Below are 15,875 nucleotides of genomic sequence, written 5' to 3' on the forward strand. Positions count from 1 at the left end.
AGCATATTTTGATGACACAGAACATTCTGGATACAGAGGTAGTTGTCTCTAAGGAGAACTAGTACCCAGCATCCTCTCTGGTGCAACGGGAAACCCAGATACTGCTCCCCAAGAACCTCTAAGCTGACAAAGTATGTCAACGATCATAATTATATATTAAATCCGTACTAAAAAGTCACCATGCACAGGAAATTCAATCATATCAGAACATCCACATATCAAAAAATCTCTGCCACAAAGTGGACCCAACAAAAATCAAAAACCGTTGTTCTAAGTGTCAAGTTGTTTTCCGACTTTTACTTCGAACCAGTTGGACATCCCGATGCCTCGTCCAGCCATATCAAAGGAGCCCCCTTTTTACATGATTACCTTGTTTCTTGTATGGATTCATTTTTCTGCCTATAAAACTAAAAGGATCTCTCCCAAAATTGAAATTTCAGAATTTTTGGTCAACTTTCTTGTTCTTTGACACACCACTTAAAAGAAAGACTGGAAATCTACCCTCCACAAAGGAGTTAAGTTTTCCCGTCATGAAAAGATCAGTGCTGTCTAAACAATTGTTTCAAATGAAATTAAGTCTGACATACACATTTTCAGATAAAATATGATATTCATAAAGTAGATACATACTTTGTGACATTTTTATTTTTAAAAAAGGGGTCAAATACCACAATGGTTGTACAATACATATTTCAAAACCCTGAAAGGGCCAGCCCAAATTAACCATTACTAGGCATATCACACTTATTGCTCTATCTAAAAAATTAAGTAGAATTCCTTAAAAATCAAAGTGAAATGGAGAGAATGTCTCAATAATGATCACCAAATCTGGCAGTGCTGTGCAAACTTATTAATTTAGCCAACAAACTCCGAAAGTATAGGAAACTGAAAATAAGAAAAATATTTAAAATAACAGAATATTAAAATGAGAATCCCCAACAATAGTAAAGGAAAAGGTGGAATCCTTGAAACATCAGTGAGTAGCCACGAGGAGGGAGTTGTTTTTTTTTAACACGAAGCCTGGCATCTCACAAATAACGTATGTTCCATATTATGTGGCAGTTGCTATAGTAACAACCTTTATTTTCTGAAACAGTACACAGATGTGTACAACATACTAACTTGCTGGTTATAAATTACAGCTTTTCCCATAGTTCAATAACTTAAGAATTCTACGTTTTTGAAATCTCAGAAGTTCTGTTGTTATTAAATTTCTTTTATGAGATAATTTTCCTTGTACTTTCAAAATGAGAGTGTTCCCAAACAGGCCAAAAGAAAGGAGGGATGAGAAAATGGGGTATTTCAGAGAGTAGCAGCAGACTGAGGACTGTTTTCTACAGAGCCTGGATGAAACCCACTAAAATGAGAACATTATTTTAATGAATTAGGCGTCATGTACAATAGTGATGAGAAATCAGTCGCTAGCAAAATGATGTTACAAATAAAGTTATGAATTGATTTTTTATTGCAAAGGTGCCATATTTAGTTTTAAAATAAATGAAGATTATTTCTTAGAAATGTTACGAAGATTAATATAATTTTACAAGCGACAACAGTGTGGGGGAGTGAATTAGGCTGGTTACTTGACTTCAAATGAAGTTTTTTTGAATCTTAAGAAGGCCTGAGTCTGGGAAAAATGTCTATTCCTATATTTAATAACAGATTAGCATTCCTTTGTCAGGCTACAAAACAGAAGACAGAGTTTTACTGATTGGGATATTTTTCTTTTTATATTTTAACCTTAATCAACAAATATTTATCAAGTGCCTTCCATGTGCAGGGAGCTAACTGTCCATGCCTAGATGCATATAGATATGTGTAGAAACATAAATTACAGGAAAACTGAGTTCTGTAGATGTTTTTTTCCTGTTCTGAAAATTTACATATGTTTTCCATGTGCTGGATCTGAATACTTTCTTAATAGACGGTTCACATTGTAGATTTATAAACCTTGTCAAAAAGATTCATCTCTGCAGCATCAGGCTAAAGTTTATCACCTGGGAAACACATTTGAAAATAAGGTTATACATTTAGCATTTACAGTTAAAAGTCAACTTTCCAAAATGGTGTGTGTGTGTATATACACATATATATATTTCATATACATATACATTTATACATATATATACATATATGTATATACAAATATATATGTATATATATTTGTATATATGTATATACAAATATATATGTATATATACAAATATATATGTATATATATTTCTAGATATAAGGAAGGGTGCAAGTATCCTTCGTAGAAAGTAACAAAGTAACAAAGCACCCCTGATTTAGAAAGTCCCGCAATTACAATGCTAATAGATTTACCTAACAAACACAAAACACTTGGAAATGCTATTTCAAGTGACAATACAGTTACATTCAAATTCAAAATTGTCTTATAGCAGCAATGACAGGATGAGAAACAACTGAATACTGTGCAGACAAGAACAAATCATTCTGAAAAGCTTGCACCATTAAGTGGTTGTTTAAAATTTTTGCTAATGCTTTCCACACACACACTCCTTTCTGTAGCATTCTGAGATATATTAAAAACAGGACCATGACTAATCCATTCAAGTCCTTACGTTATCAGAGAGAGAGAGAGAGAAAGATTTAAGTTATCACGGAATGGGGGCTTAGAGGCTAGAACTCGGAACCCAAAAGAAAAAGAGTACTTCTGTTAGATGCATTTTAAAAGTATTACTTAAATTACATTTAAGTCATCAGATAATTATGAACTTTCTTCTCTTTTATATTTATATGGCATATTTATTGAATTGCACAGTATGCTTTTACAATAAAGTGCTTTTTACGTTGCCGCCTTTGTTCATCCAAAATAAAACTGACAGTTATCCTTTTATAAGCTATTCCGAGAACATTTTCTCTTCTTTGAAGCTGATTGATGCACTACTTTAAATGTTCCTGCAAATATCTTTTCAATTCAAGTTTTTGCATAATGTAATAAGAAGATAAAAGAATTCTATACTTCAACGAGAGACATTACAAAGCAAGTAGAGACATTATCAAGGGCATTAACATGCTCCTAATAGCAATAAAACCTTTTAACTGTCTGATGTAGAACATGCTCCCACCAAACCACCACATATTATGGTAATTGGCTCCAATTTCTGAATCTTACATTGTAAAGTTACAAAGAGTTAGGTAGAACTGAAAAACAAATCCAGGATGCTCATCTTGTTAGCGTTCCGGCTATAAGATGTTTGCCTGCTACCTTGAACGAGGACTGGTCTGGTCTGTGGAGCTGTGCTTTCCTGTGCTATCATATTTTTGCATCCTGTCTCATTTTTATTCCTCCTGACTCTGATATAAATACACATTTTTCCCGCAAATAACCCTTTTCTAACTCCAAAACATCATAGTAACACAAACAGCATTTTTCTCGGAATTTCAGTGTAACAAATGGGTTCTCTGTTCATGCCTGTGTCACCTCTCATTCACTTTATGTGTTCTCTCATCACAGGAAGATGCAATCGGGGAAAATATTCCATGAGGACGCTTTGATTTTTCTTTACGACACACTACTAAATTACGTGAGTAGCCTCTCCATTGTGGCCGAGAGGAAATATAATTTCCAACTAAAGTTGAGCCCAGATTCTGTTAAATTAAATAGCATAGAAAAAAAAAGTTCTTGGCTTTATTCCTCTTAGATGGGAAGCAGGGCAGTGGAGAATTGACACGAGTCGGTCCTTGGTGATTAACCTGCAGTTTATGGTTGTGTTTCCAGGTGACGTGCCCATCGCGCAGGAAGGTTCTCGGAGGCTGTGGAGAGCAGCCTGTCTGCTTTGAGAAGTGCAGATCTATCAGGATCCAGAATCGGGCTCTGAAAAAGCTGTCATTTCATGTCTCTAAAACAGCCTCTGATTTAATGTACAAGATGTCAAGAAGTAAAGGACAATAAAATAAAAGCCAAAAAGGAGAACTATTTCAATTAAGAGGCATTTCTATACCAATTCTTGGAAATCACGTAAAATAAAAACTGTCAGAATCAATCTGTGTTTAAAAGGTTGATTTTTGTGGTGCTTACATAGAAACTGCAAGACAGAAAAAAAAATACAAATTATTAACAGAGCAATTGAACCTTAAAAAATTCCTTTCTCACTAGATAGATATTTGGTTATTAAATTTCCCTAAGGGACCCAGGGAAAGCATTTGTATAGCAGGTGCTGGGAGTTGGGAGAGAGAAGGAAAGAAATAAACCCTCATACAGAAAAAAGTAACAAATGTAAGCTGCAGTCCTATAAGAAGGAGTTTCATGCATTTCCAAGAATTGAATATTTTGATTGTCAATAATTAGAAGTCGCATATAAGACTTTAGGAATTTACCTTTTATTGTCATGATTTTCCAATGGTGTTTGTCCTTTTCAGAGAAAGATAAATATTTCTTCAAGGACTGCCCTGCCACCCCAGTAATCAAATATCTTAAAGGTGAATTGAGAAAAAAAATCTTGATGAAATTTGGGGCAACCTTTTAGCTAAGAGTATAATAATAATAATAAAGATATAAGCATCGCCAAAAAATAAATAAAATTCTACCAAACGTGACTTCCTATGGAAGACACAAATTTATTATTTTCATTTCTTTTAAAAATATGCTGTTCAAGAAACATGCATTATAACTCCATCCTCCTCCTGTCCTTAGAATTTTTATGATGTTATCCTTTTTATTCCACATTTTCTATTGAAAGAGAGATTGGGCAGGGAAAGAAGAGGTGAATTCACTTGCTGTCCCCAGCTGATATGTACATTTCAGGGAGATGCCCCTTTCCACAGTCTATTTCTGGTTCCTTTATTTAAAAAAAAAAAAAAAAAAAAAAATCAAGTTTCTCTGAAGGGAATACTTTCCAGAAGGAAATTCACTCCCTTCTCATCAAATCAAGAACTTTTCTTAAAGTAACTCTACCACAAGCAATAAGAGGAGCAGGCTAAGTACTGCCTCCAATCACAAGAAGAAAAATAACAAAATCAGCTCACTCATGATTTCCTTAATATACTTAAAAGAGATACAATCCCACTGAAGCCTCTAAAAATAAAAATGAGGAAAGGGCAACTTTATTGATTCCCTGCAAACCAAAGAACGTGTAACTTATTGATAATACTAAACACTATCTAAGCCTTTAGTGATTTCCAACCAAAAATCTGCCTCTGAATGAAGGTTTAAATCGTCGTATTAATATATTAGGGGGGAAATTATCATGGGAGACACTTGGAAATTAATTAAAAACCCGGCACTCAGTTTGTTTGTGAGAGGAGATAAATATCACACATGGGAAATGATGCCTGACAACCGCCATAGTTTTCAGATCCAAAATTAGACCCTGACAGCTACGTCTTTGTATGACTCTCCTTGGGGTATAATATGCAGAGATATAGAATGAGAAGATTTCTGAGAGAAGTATTTATTACTGACACTTCCGAAACATTCCACGGGTGGCATCAGCAAAAGCAAAAGCACCTTAGACAGAAATGTCAGGTTTTCTTCCAAGATTTTTTTTCTATTCTTCTTCCCCCCTTCCCATCCCTCCCTCCCCATCCACCACCAACCCCCTTCTTCTCCAAAATATTATATTTTTTTAGAAGTTCAACAGCAGCCCCTGGTGGAACTCAGCAGTTGTTTCAGCCTGAGCACAGTTGTTCAAGAAACTCCATCCCTCCTGTCAATAAAAAGAAAAGTCTGTCCATGTGTAGATCACCACATCTGAATGCTGCTACTACAGGTCAGAGATCAGAATGCAACCCCGAATGTACAAAAGCTGCGCTTTGTGATGGTAATTTTGGCCAATTTCAGTAGCTGGAGTTTTGAAGAAAAAAAAAAAAATATATATATATATATACATATATATGTAACAAACAATAAACATCTGTCTCAAATGTCACATTCATTTTATGCATAAAGACCAATAATGAACTGCTCGTGAATAATGCTTACCAGGGTGCGTGGAAATGAAGAGATCCCTCACGCATGAGCCAGTGGTCACCATTTTGTTTGGCTCATGTTGTGACAGAATCAGCTTTGTCACTTAGCAAAATGAGCTATACAAAATGACAATTCTATGCAAAGAAGGGTGTTCTCTGGGTCACAGCTCAGAAAGCACCACAGAATGCCACTATCTAGCCCCATCAAAACGGCAAGCTAGACTTAACAAGAAAACCTACCAAAATGCTCTTCAGAGAGACCATGACTATTCCTTTTCCTGCTTAGTTGGCAGCAACAGATTATCAGTTGAGGACAAGGAGGGAATGTGTTGCTTTTTGCATCAGGCACAGTAAGTCTGTGCCCTTCATAAAGGTGCCTGGTGGAGGCGCTCCAATCCAGCTTCCCTGCCTATGGGGCCATCTGCCTAGAGGGCAGTCACCTCTGTCTTAGCACAAAATCATGGTTCTGTTGCTAAACCCTGTGCCTTTGGGGCTGCATCACTGCAGAGGAGTTGCTTTTTCCTCGTTCACACAAAGGTCCCATATAGGCTAGAGGTAGCCTTGGTCCTAGACAAGGAAAGAAGCTTGCTTCCCTGATCCTCAAGTGTGCCAGGGTTGGGGGACACGGTAGGCACTCACCCTCCATGAGGCTCATGCTAAGACAAAGGAACAATTGGCAATTTACTCAAAATACCCAAGGTTTACTTGAGTAAATTTACTTACCATCTTTCACTTGTGTGTTTTGACTTTCCTCTTCTTAAATGATGCAGTTTATTAAAAGGAAAAGAAAATAGAACTTTTAAAGCTCTAAATAGCTTTATGATAAATACTAGAATAGCATTTACATGTAAAAGTGTTTTTTTTTTAATTTTGCAAGTATCACACTTTACATTAGCCCTTCCCTTGCCCCTGAATTCCCTTACATCTCTTGACTAATCTCACGGGAAACCCAATCAGTGAGTTGATGTGTTGAGATCAGAGATAATCCCATGACAGGCTGCTTACTGAGCTCATAGGCACTGTATTTGACACAGGGGAATAAGAGGTATAAAAAGAAATAATACTGGTCTCCAGTGAGTTACAATCTAATGGAGGAACTATATCTATCTGGATAATTTTAATATAATGTGGTAGCGGCAAGCAGAGTCCTAACAGACACAATGAGGCCCTTAGCTGGCCTTCTGTAGGGATAACACTTGCACAGAGTCGTAAAGAAACTATAAAGGAGCTATAGAAAAGAAAGGTAGAGGGCAAGATAGGAGGAGAATCCCTAGGACCCAAGGGTGAGGGTGTAACACTATGTGGTATATCTGAAGAACTTTGGGCAGTTTGATCCTGCCAGAGCATAAAGGACAAGATGGCACATGTGAGTAGAGGCTATCGAGGTAGGTCGGGCCAGTCATGGAGAGCCCACCTGCCCTCTGAAGGAGATTGGGATTGTCCTTTACACCATGGGAGCAATGAAAATACTTCTGTTAAGGAGTGGCACAGATGGGGATGGACTGAGACTGAAGGTCAGAAGGCTGGTCAGGGTTTTTTGTGATTGTCCAAGAGAAAGAGGATAAAGGGGGATGCCTGGGTGGCTCAGTTGGTTAAACGACTGCCTTCAGCTCAGGTCATGATCCTGGAGTCCCGGGATCAAGTCTCGCATCGGGCTCCCTGCTCAGTGGGGAGTCTGTTTCACCCTCTGACCCTCCCCCTCTCATGCTCTCTCTCTATCTCATTCTCTCTCAAATAAATAAATAAAATCTTTAAAAAAAAAAAAAAAAGAAAGAAAGAAAGAGGATAAAGGCCTGAATCCTGGGGGTGGTACTGGGTTTGGAGAAGAAATGGTAGGTTTCAGAAATATTCAGAGATGAAAACCGAGAGCAGTTGGTGACTTAGTGGATATGGGCACTGAGGGGGCGGTCTTGGATAATTCCCAGGGTTCGGGTGTAGGAGACAACGTAGATTTTGATGCCATCAACTAACTTAGAGACCAAAGGGCCCAGAATAGGTGTGAGGGGAGAAGAAGACACTCTAAAGTAGTACTTCTAAAAGTATGCCCTCGGGTGCCCTCCCCTGGCCTCCGGACAGCTCCCTGGGACCCTGGTTTTTAACACCGCCCACAAATGTCACGGCCGGAGAGGGCCTCACAGAGGAAGTCCAACCACTTTCAAACTGTGTGCTGGGGGGGTCCAGGGGGTGCCAGAGCAGGCAGGGCTACAGTCTGCCTTCCTTGATTCAACCCAAGGGGTCTACTTTTCCTATTGTGTATATTAGAATTCTTCAGAAACTTCAGTTTGAAAAAGGAAAACCACAGTTTGGAAGCCACTTTCTCTCACAGAGAGGAAACTGAGGCTCACAGAAGTTAAAATATCTTGCCCACAGACACAAGTCTGTAGCAGAGGCTGAGCTAGATCTATGGCACCTAGTTTAGCCACCTGAATCTCTCTGTGCTATGGTTTCCTGCATGAAGTAATTGTTTACTTTTGCTGTGCTTTATAAAGTTGCCAGAAACCTCCTCACTTCTACCATGCTCTTAGCAATTTCCTCTGTCTTAGTCTTTCAATAAATGTTTATTGAGCAACTTCTGCATGCCAAGACTCTTTTACTGAGACCACCTGAGCATTTGGGTTTGGATCCCCGGCTGTAGTCTGTGATTCTCTGGTAGAGCTCTGAAGTCCCGCTAGTATTCCACCGTGACTGGATGCAGTATGACCCAAGAAGTAGATAGGTATACTGGGGATTATTTTAGCCCCAAGTAAACAGTATTATGAGTTTCCTAATTCACTGGAGGATATAGCTAACTTATGTTTTTTAATCTAGTTTTTAAAAATACATTTTTAAAAAAATCCATGAAGCTCCTAATGTACAATAAGGTGCTATTCATAATTTTTTAAGGAATGACTTTTCAGATGTTACATACATGTTACTGTGCTCCATACTGGAAATAATGCCCCAAAACTCAATAAGCTTAACTTTATGAAACTTAGAACTGATATCTGAAGTAATTGCAGGATACATTGCTTTCAAAAAGTGAGAATTCAGACCTTAAACTTGATAACTCTTCTTCCGCATCATATAACTCAACAGCTGTTTGTCCCAATAGGGTAATTCCTAAAACAAGGAAAAGCAAATCCCTGTTCAACCTAGAGAAATAAATAAAGAGAGAGACAAATGTGAACTGAGGGGCTTTTGATCTATCTCTCAAAGACCATCCCATCTTGAGAATCTTGTTGCAAGACTTCTAGAAGGGAATAGTGGGCTGCCGCTCTGTCAGGTGTATGAGTCAGGGTGGGGAACAAGAAGCAAGTAGGGGAAGCCCTCCTGCTTGGCCACTGCCAGAGCTGGGATCCACACAGGTCTTTCCAGGAATATTATATAACATCTTAACTACAGAAAGAAATCCATTGCTCTGTCTCTCCTCTTGGGAATTCCAATCTTCATCTTATTAAATTCCCTAAAATAAGGGACCAGGGAATCAGCCTTTCTTCAACTGCCCCTTTATACATCACCACCTCACCCCAATCAATCTCTCATTTTCTTTCTGTGCTCTTTCCATTTGCAGCTAAGTCTTAAAATCAGAAAATCTGTGTACACCAACATATATACAACCCAATTAGTTCAAAAAGGGCATTAAGAGTACACTTATCTTAATGAGCACTGAGAAATATATAGAATTATCAACTCATTATATTGTACACCTGAAACTAATATAACACTATGTTAATTATACTTGAATAAAAATAAAAAATAAATAAAAACAAGAGCACTTGAGAACTTAGGGTTTACAGGCAATTCTAATAAAGGAAAGATAGAATAAAACTGCTAGGTTAGGTACAAAACTGGTTAATGTCCTCAGGGTAATTAATTAAATCTTTGAGATTATTTTTTCCATCAGACAGAAATTTACAAGTTAATGGTGTAACTTCACAGTTTCTGGGCTCTAATCAAATAGTAAGTGGCAAAGACAAGCATAAGTATATTCTCCTAGAGATTTTATAATTTGGGGGTGAGCCAATAAAATATAAATAAAATATAAATAAAACTGTGTGGAGGTGAGTTGCAAGTAAGAGAGAAGGGGAAAGAAAGAAAAAAATCCAAGATAAAAGCTCAAAAAGATGTCAAGTCTCACCTGTGCCAACCCCATTTCCTTAGAGATGAAAAATCCAAGTCAAGTGACTTGTCTAAGATTATCCCACCCCACTATTCTCACATAGCAGTATGGCTGAGGGTAGGGGGCAAATAAGCAAACAAAAAAGTTTTAAAAATCAAACAAAAGCTTATTGGCTCCACAGGTCCCCACTTACACTAGCCTCCTTTATACTGTAAAGTGTGCTAGTGAATGGGCACACTGAATCTTGAGGGAACAAGCATTTATTTTATCACTTGTCCCCATTGCCTCTCACACTGTCCTCCTCATTTGCACAAGTAAATCCAGAGTTAACGTTCTTTTGAGATGATCATGGTTTGGTATTTTGGTCTAGTATCCTAAAAAATCTTCCTTCATAGCAATTTCTTTCATCCCCTCAACAAAAGTTAATTGGAAGCTTACTATGCACCAGCCACAGAGAGTATTGAGAAAGAGAGTGAGTTCTTCTGCTCTCTTATCTGCTTACAACTTTGTCACTGTGTGTCAGGATGCAGGAACCATATGTCTTTCCCAAATCCAATAAATTTATTTATCTATCAGCTTTTTTTATACCAAAGGTTTAAAATGGTTTAAAAATCCCTTGAAACTCATCTTCTGTGTGGTAAATAACAATATCGGTATATTACCCCTATGTTCCTCCTTTGGGTATTCCAGCATCCTCCTTTCTGTGAATTCCTCCAAAATTCTGCCCTCTAGACTGGCCTTGTCTGAATGCAATGACATTGAGTTCCAAATTAATGAAATTCCACATACCACATGAAGGCTCACTGGGAGCATTTAACAAAATGAAGTGCCTTGGTAAGCTCTTCAAATTCCTCAGAGTCCAATGACTGAAGATGTCCCAGAATGGAGAACTGAATGTGGCTTAAAGACACAAGGTAAATGGGGCATAGAATTTTCTGTCAGGTCCTTAGAAGCACCTGATGAAATGCTATTAAAAGGTCCAAAACCTTTAACATGACTATGAAAATGAACATAGCCTCACATACCTAGGATCGAAAGAAATTATGTTGGGCCTAAAATACAGTTGGTCACCTTGTTGTTGAATAAAAAAATGGAAAATGTGACCCAGCTCTGGAAGGCACTGTTCCTAAAGGTTAAGAACATGGCTCATCTAAGTAGTCAATAAATATTAGCTATTATTACTATTTCTTTTCTGAGCATTTCAACTTACTGCTTATTACTATGATTAAAAATATTGCACAATGCCTCCAATAAGTCTGTGAAAATTTGCTTTAATTATAATGTTAGATATAATTTTCTTTTTGGAAATAATAATGTACCATATGTAAAAAAAAAATTAATCTTATGCTTGCCTCCCTTGCTTTCCAGCCCTTTTATTAAATTTAGTTATGATAGGTTCAAAAGCCAGAGCAAACATCCTGTTAGTTAGCAACATTCTACTCACACCAGGAAGGTCCAACTGGCACGAGAGATCAACTACAAGTAAAGCACACTAAAGATTGCCTGAAACACATTCGGACACGATCCTTCTCTTTCAAAACAATCAAGCCGCTTTAGAATACCTAAGTGAGAAGTACTTTTCCAAGCAACAGAAATCAGTAGATTTAATCACATATTTATTAACGTAAATTTTGCACAAAATATTGTGCAAGTTGCTCTGAGAAAAGTTACGATACATGTCCCTGTCCTCAAGGAGCTTGCTGTCATGAAGTCCATATCCTCAGAAACTTTTAGTTCCACACTTCTCCCAGCCTATTCTGAATAAAGATGAAGAAAACCAAATTTTTTTTGAAACTATAAGAAACCTTTGATTCAATCACTATGTCTCACACCATAGCTTAAAGACTATATTTTCCTTTGTGTATTTGATATTTGAGAATAATGAATTAAAAAATTATTGGGGAAAGCAGGTCTGTAATTGACCTCCTAGGGAAACGACGTGAAATCCCTTCAAAATTCCCACCAGGAGCGGAAAAGAAGTGGATTCAGATACAGCATTCTGAAACCTTCCCAAGCTTTCTCCACTGGAATTCTAATTAGTAAGATCCCTTTAAGCAATTTTAAAGCTGCTTAACTTAAATACAGGAAGTGTTTCCTTGGGCTCTATAATACTTTTGCAGAGCTGATCCTATTTCCTGAGATTAAATAGAAGAAAATTCTTTCCTCAGGAGACTAAACTGCACACAATTAGATCATTCACTAGAATGTTCATATAAATTCAAAATATACCATGGTTAGAGTAAATGTATTCTTCATAAAAGGTAACACCCTAGAAATGCTAAGTGGAGCCACGACTAGTTTTACTCGAGTTTTGGCCTTTGTGGGGTAAAAGTTCTCTGAGAAGAATTACTGAGGTGCTAACTCATTTTGACAATGAAACCAAGTACAAGATAACTAAAACAAAAAAGAATTTAATCCTTTTTCCTAAATAAAAAACATCTGTCAATATTTTGCTTCTTCAGAGTTTTGCTTCCATTCATAAGAATAAAGCTGTACCTTTTTGTAATCTAATTCTTACTCTTTGTACCACTTAACACTTAGCAGTAGGAAAATTTCAAAAGCTTAATACCAAATTACTCAAAGGGCTGGTTGGTAAGGGGAGTGGAAAAGGATATGCTTCTAAAACTTTTTTATTGTCCAAGAAAACAAAGGGGAACACTTTTCAATCTCTTGCCATCCTTCTGTAAATGTACATCACCTCACTAAATTTGATAGCTAAATAGTGTTCTGACAGTGTTGTTGAGACTTGTATGTCAGATTTAGAAATGTTATTGTGGAGACTTACTTTGATGGTGAGATTTTAGAAGCTTATTTTCCTCCTAAACAAATGTATTATAGAATGATGGATAACAGAGATTCAAAGGATTACAATGAGAGATCAAGGAGTTCACCTGTAATATCTATCGCATTGACAGCCGACTTTATTGAAGTTTCACAATATTAACTGCCTCTGTGTGGACTGGCTGAGCCGGCTAGGTGATTATCAATTTATCACCAGTCAAAACACAGATTGCTTCATGTACAATGTCTGTGGCATAATCATGTACCTTAAATCCGATCAAACTAGAATGATCCTACTAGGATGATTCTTATAAAAGTGAAGAAGAAACATTAGTTGGGAAATTGTCTAATGAAATTATGTCTAATTCATGGTTGATAGAACATCTTTCCTGGAACCTACATCAAGAATGCACTACTCCAAAAGGAAGTAAAACAAAGCCCAGGAGACAGGATGCGGAGAACATTAGAAACTATTTACTCCTTCTTCCTGAGGCTTGCTTTCTCTAACCACTCACTCCCACTTCCGAGACAGCAAGCAGGAAATTGACCAGTCTTTAAAATCACCTCCACAGTGCAAGACTTGCACCTTGAAACTCCACTTAGCATTATGGGAACTAACTGAATAACATGTAGGAAATTATCTGGTTAACAATGGACGAGCACTGAGATGCTTACATTATATCTTTGACTCTATAATCAATATAGCAAAAGCTTTTAAGTGTTTTACATTTCTACCCTATTTCCTGTTCCTATCCTCTAACAAGGTCTAATCTTTCTCCACATATTGAGTTCCGTCAGTAGCCATTCCAATTAATATTTGTTAAATGCAGGAATGGAAGGAGAAGATTTTGGTCTTGGATGTTTGTTTGATCAGGGCAAGACTTACTAGCTATACTAACAAACACTTACTAACCACTTACTGTGGTACTAATCTAAGTACTTTTCATATATGAACTCATTTAATTTTCTTAACCACCCTGTGAGGAAAGTACTATTATTTTCCCTGTACTATCAATGAAAAAAGTGATGAATAGAAATATTATGTACTTGTCCAAGATTACCCAGCCTACAAGTTGAACCAAGCAGATGAATCTACAACCTTACAAATTCTGAGACCCAATTATTTTCAGTCATAGACTGATTGGATTGAGTTGCTCTGCTCTTATTCCAGCTGCCTACCATTGTATAAAGTTAACCCTCTCTAGAGAAAAATAGCACCATCCAGAGCCTTTACAATTTTTCATGCAAAGTTTCTGGCACTCAACAAAATATTAGCCGACATACCAATGAATCAGAAAAAAGAAAAAGAAAGACAATAGAAATAGGGTCACAGATAATTCAGATATCAAAGTTATCAAACATGGATAAATATATTTAAAAAATAGATGACAAGATAGCTTCACTAGAAAAAATGGAATCCATTAAAAAATAATCAAGTGGAAATTCTAGAACTGAAAGATACAATAATTAAAATTAAGAAGTCAACAGAAGGGTTTAATAGCAGATTAAACACAGGTAAAAAGAGGATTAGTACTGTAAGATAGCTCAGTAGAAGATATTTAGCCCAAAAAACAAAGAAAAAATAGAATGGAAATATAGAAAACAGTGCAAGAGACACATGAGTGATGGCAAAAGTGTAATGTAAGTATAACTGGATATCCAGAAGTACGTTCAAGAGGGAATGGGGGCCAAAGCAATATTTGAAGATACAATGTCTGAGAATTTTCTAAAACAGACAAAAGATATCAAATTCCAAGCAGGATAAATAAGCTACTAGTCACATCATAATAAAACTGCCAAATGGCAAAGACAAAAACTAAGCCATAAGAACAGCCAGATGAAAAAGCATATTACCTTCAAAGGAGCTACAACAATGACAAGTTCTGAACAGAAACCTTGGAAGCCAGAAGAAAATAGAATGTATCTTAAGTGCTGAGAGAAATTTTGACAACTTAGTAGTCTATACACAGTAAAAACATCCTTCAGATACAAAGACATCAAAAAAAAAAAAAAAAAGGATTTGTTGTCAGCAGACCCATACTAAAAGAAATACTGAAGGGGTTTTTAGACAGGAGGAACATGATCCCAGATGGAAAGACTGAAATTCAGGAAGGAATGAAGAGCAACAGAAAGGTATATATGAGTATGAATATAAATGACTATCGACTACAAAGCAGTAATAATATACTATGAAGTTTAAGATACACAATTAAAATGCATGAGAGCAATAACTCTCATAGCCAAAGGGGATAAATGGAATTAATATGTTATTAAATCCTAGCATTATCTGAGAAGTGGTAATTTGTATTAGACTCTATTAATTAAAGATGCATGCTGTTATATCCAGTAAATATAATCCCAAATATATCCTTACATTACTTACATTAAATGTAAATGGACTAAATACTTCAACTGAAAGATAAAGTTTGCTCAACTAAATGAAAAAATAAAAATTCAACTGTACATTGCTAAATAAGCACATCTGAAATTACAGAGAAAGAGTGCAGAGATATGTAAACACTATCATTAAACATAAAAAGGGACATTTCATAATGGTATTTAAAAGTTAATCTCCCAGATGTGAAGATGAAAAAATGATAAAACTAAACCATAATTTAGGGATGCTTATAATTATGATAAGACTCTTTTTAATAGCAAGAGCAATTAACAAAAAATCCAAGATAGGGATGCCTGGGTAGCTCAGTCAGTTAAGTGCTGACTCTTGGTTTCAGCTCAGGTCATGATCTCATGGGTTGTGAGATGGAGCCCCAAGTCTGGCTTGGCACTCAGTGGGGAGTCTGCTTGAAGATTCTATCCCTCTGCCCCCCCGACTCACTACTCACATGCTATCTCTCGCTCGCTCGCTCTCGTTCTCTCTCAAATAAATGAATAAATCTTTAGGAAAAAAATCCAGGATAGTGGTGTGAGAGAGAACTAGGCAGGAACATAAACAAGAACAGGGCTATCTTTAAGCTGTGTTGTGGATTCACAGACTCTTATTTTTCTATTATTCTTTAAACTATATATATGTGATACATTACCTCTCTTTTGTGTGTATGAT

General features: G+C 36.7%; 1 long non-coding RNA gene across 2 annotated transcripts in view; it reads right to left on the reverse strand.

Moving 5' to 3' along the window:
* Window positions 1-627: 627 nt before the first annotated feature.
* Window positions 628-15,875, reverse strand: part of LOC144381896 (uncharacterized) — a 31,488-nt gene continuing 16,240 nt past the window's right edge. The window contains exons 3-5 of one of the 2 annotated variants that reach the window (XR_013448039.1): window positions 8,967-9,065; window positions 6,658-6,690; window positions 628-4,052 (exon numbers count right to left, since the gene is read on the reverse strand). This is a non-coding gene — a long non-coding RNA (uncharacterized LOC144381896). Of the gene's footprint in view, window positions 4,053-5,572; window positions 5,810-6,657; window positions 6,691-8,966; window positions 9,066-15,875 lie in introns of those variants that run through there. The other variant, XR_013448037.1, reaches the window with a different exon arrangement.

The sequence above is a fragment of the Halichoerus grypus genome, chromosome 5, assembly GCF_964656455.1.
Source record: "Halichoerus grypus chromosome 5, mHalGry1.hap1.1, whole genome shotgun sequence".
NCBI lineage: Eukaryota > Metazoa > Chordata > Mammalia > Carnivora > Phocidae > Halichoerus > Halichoerus grypus.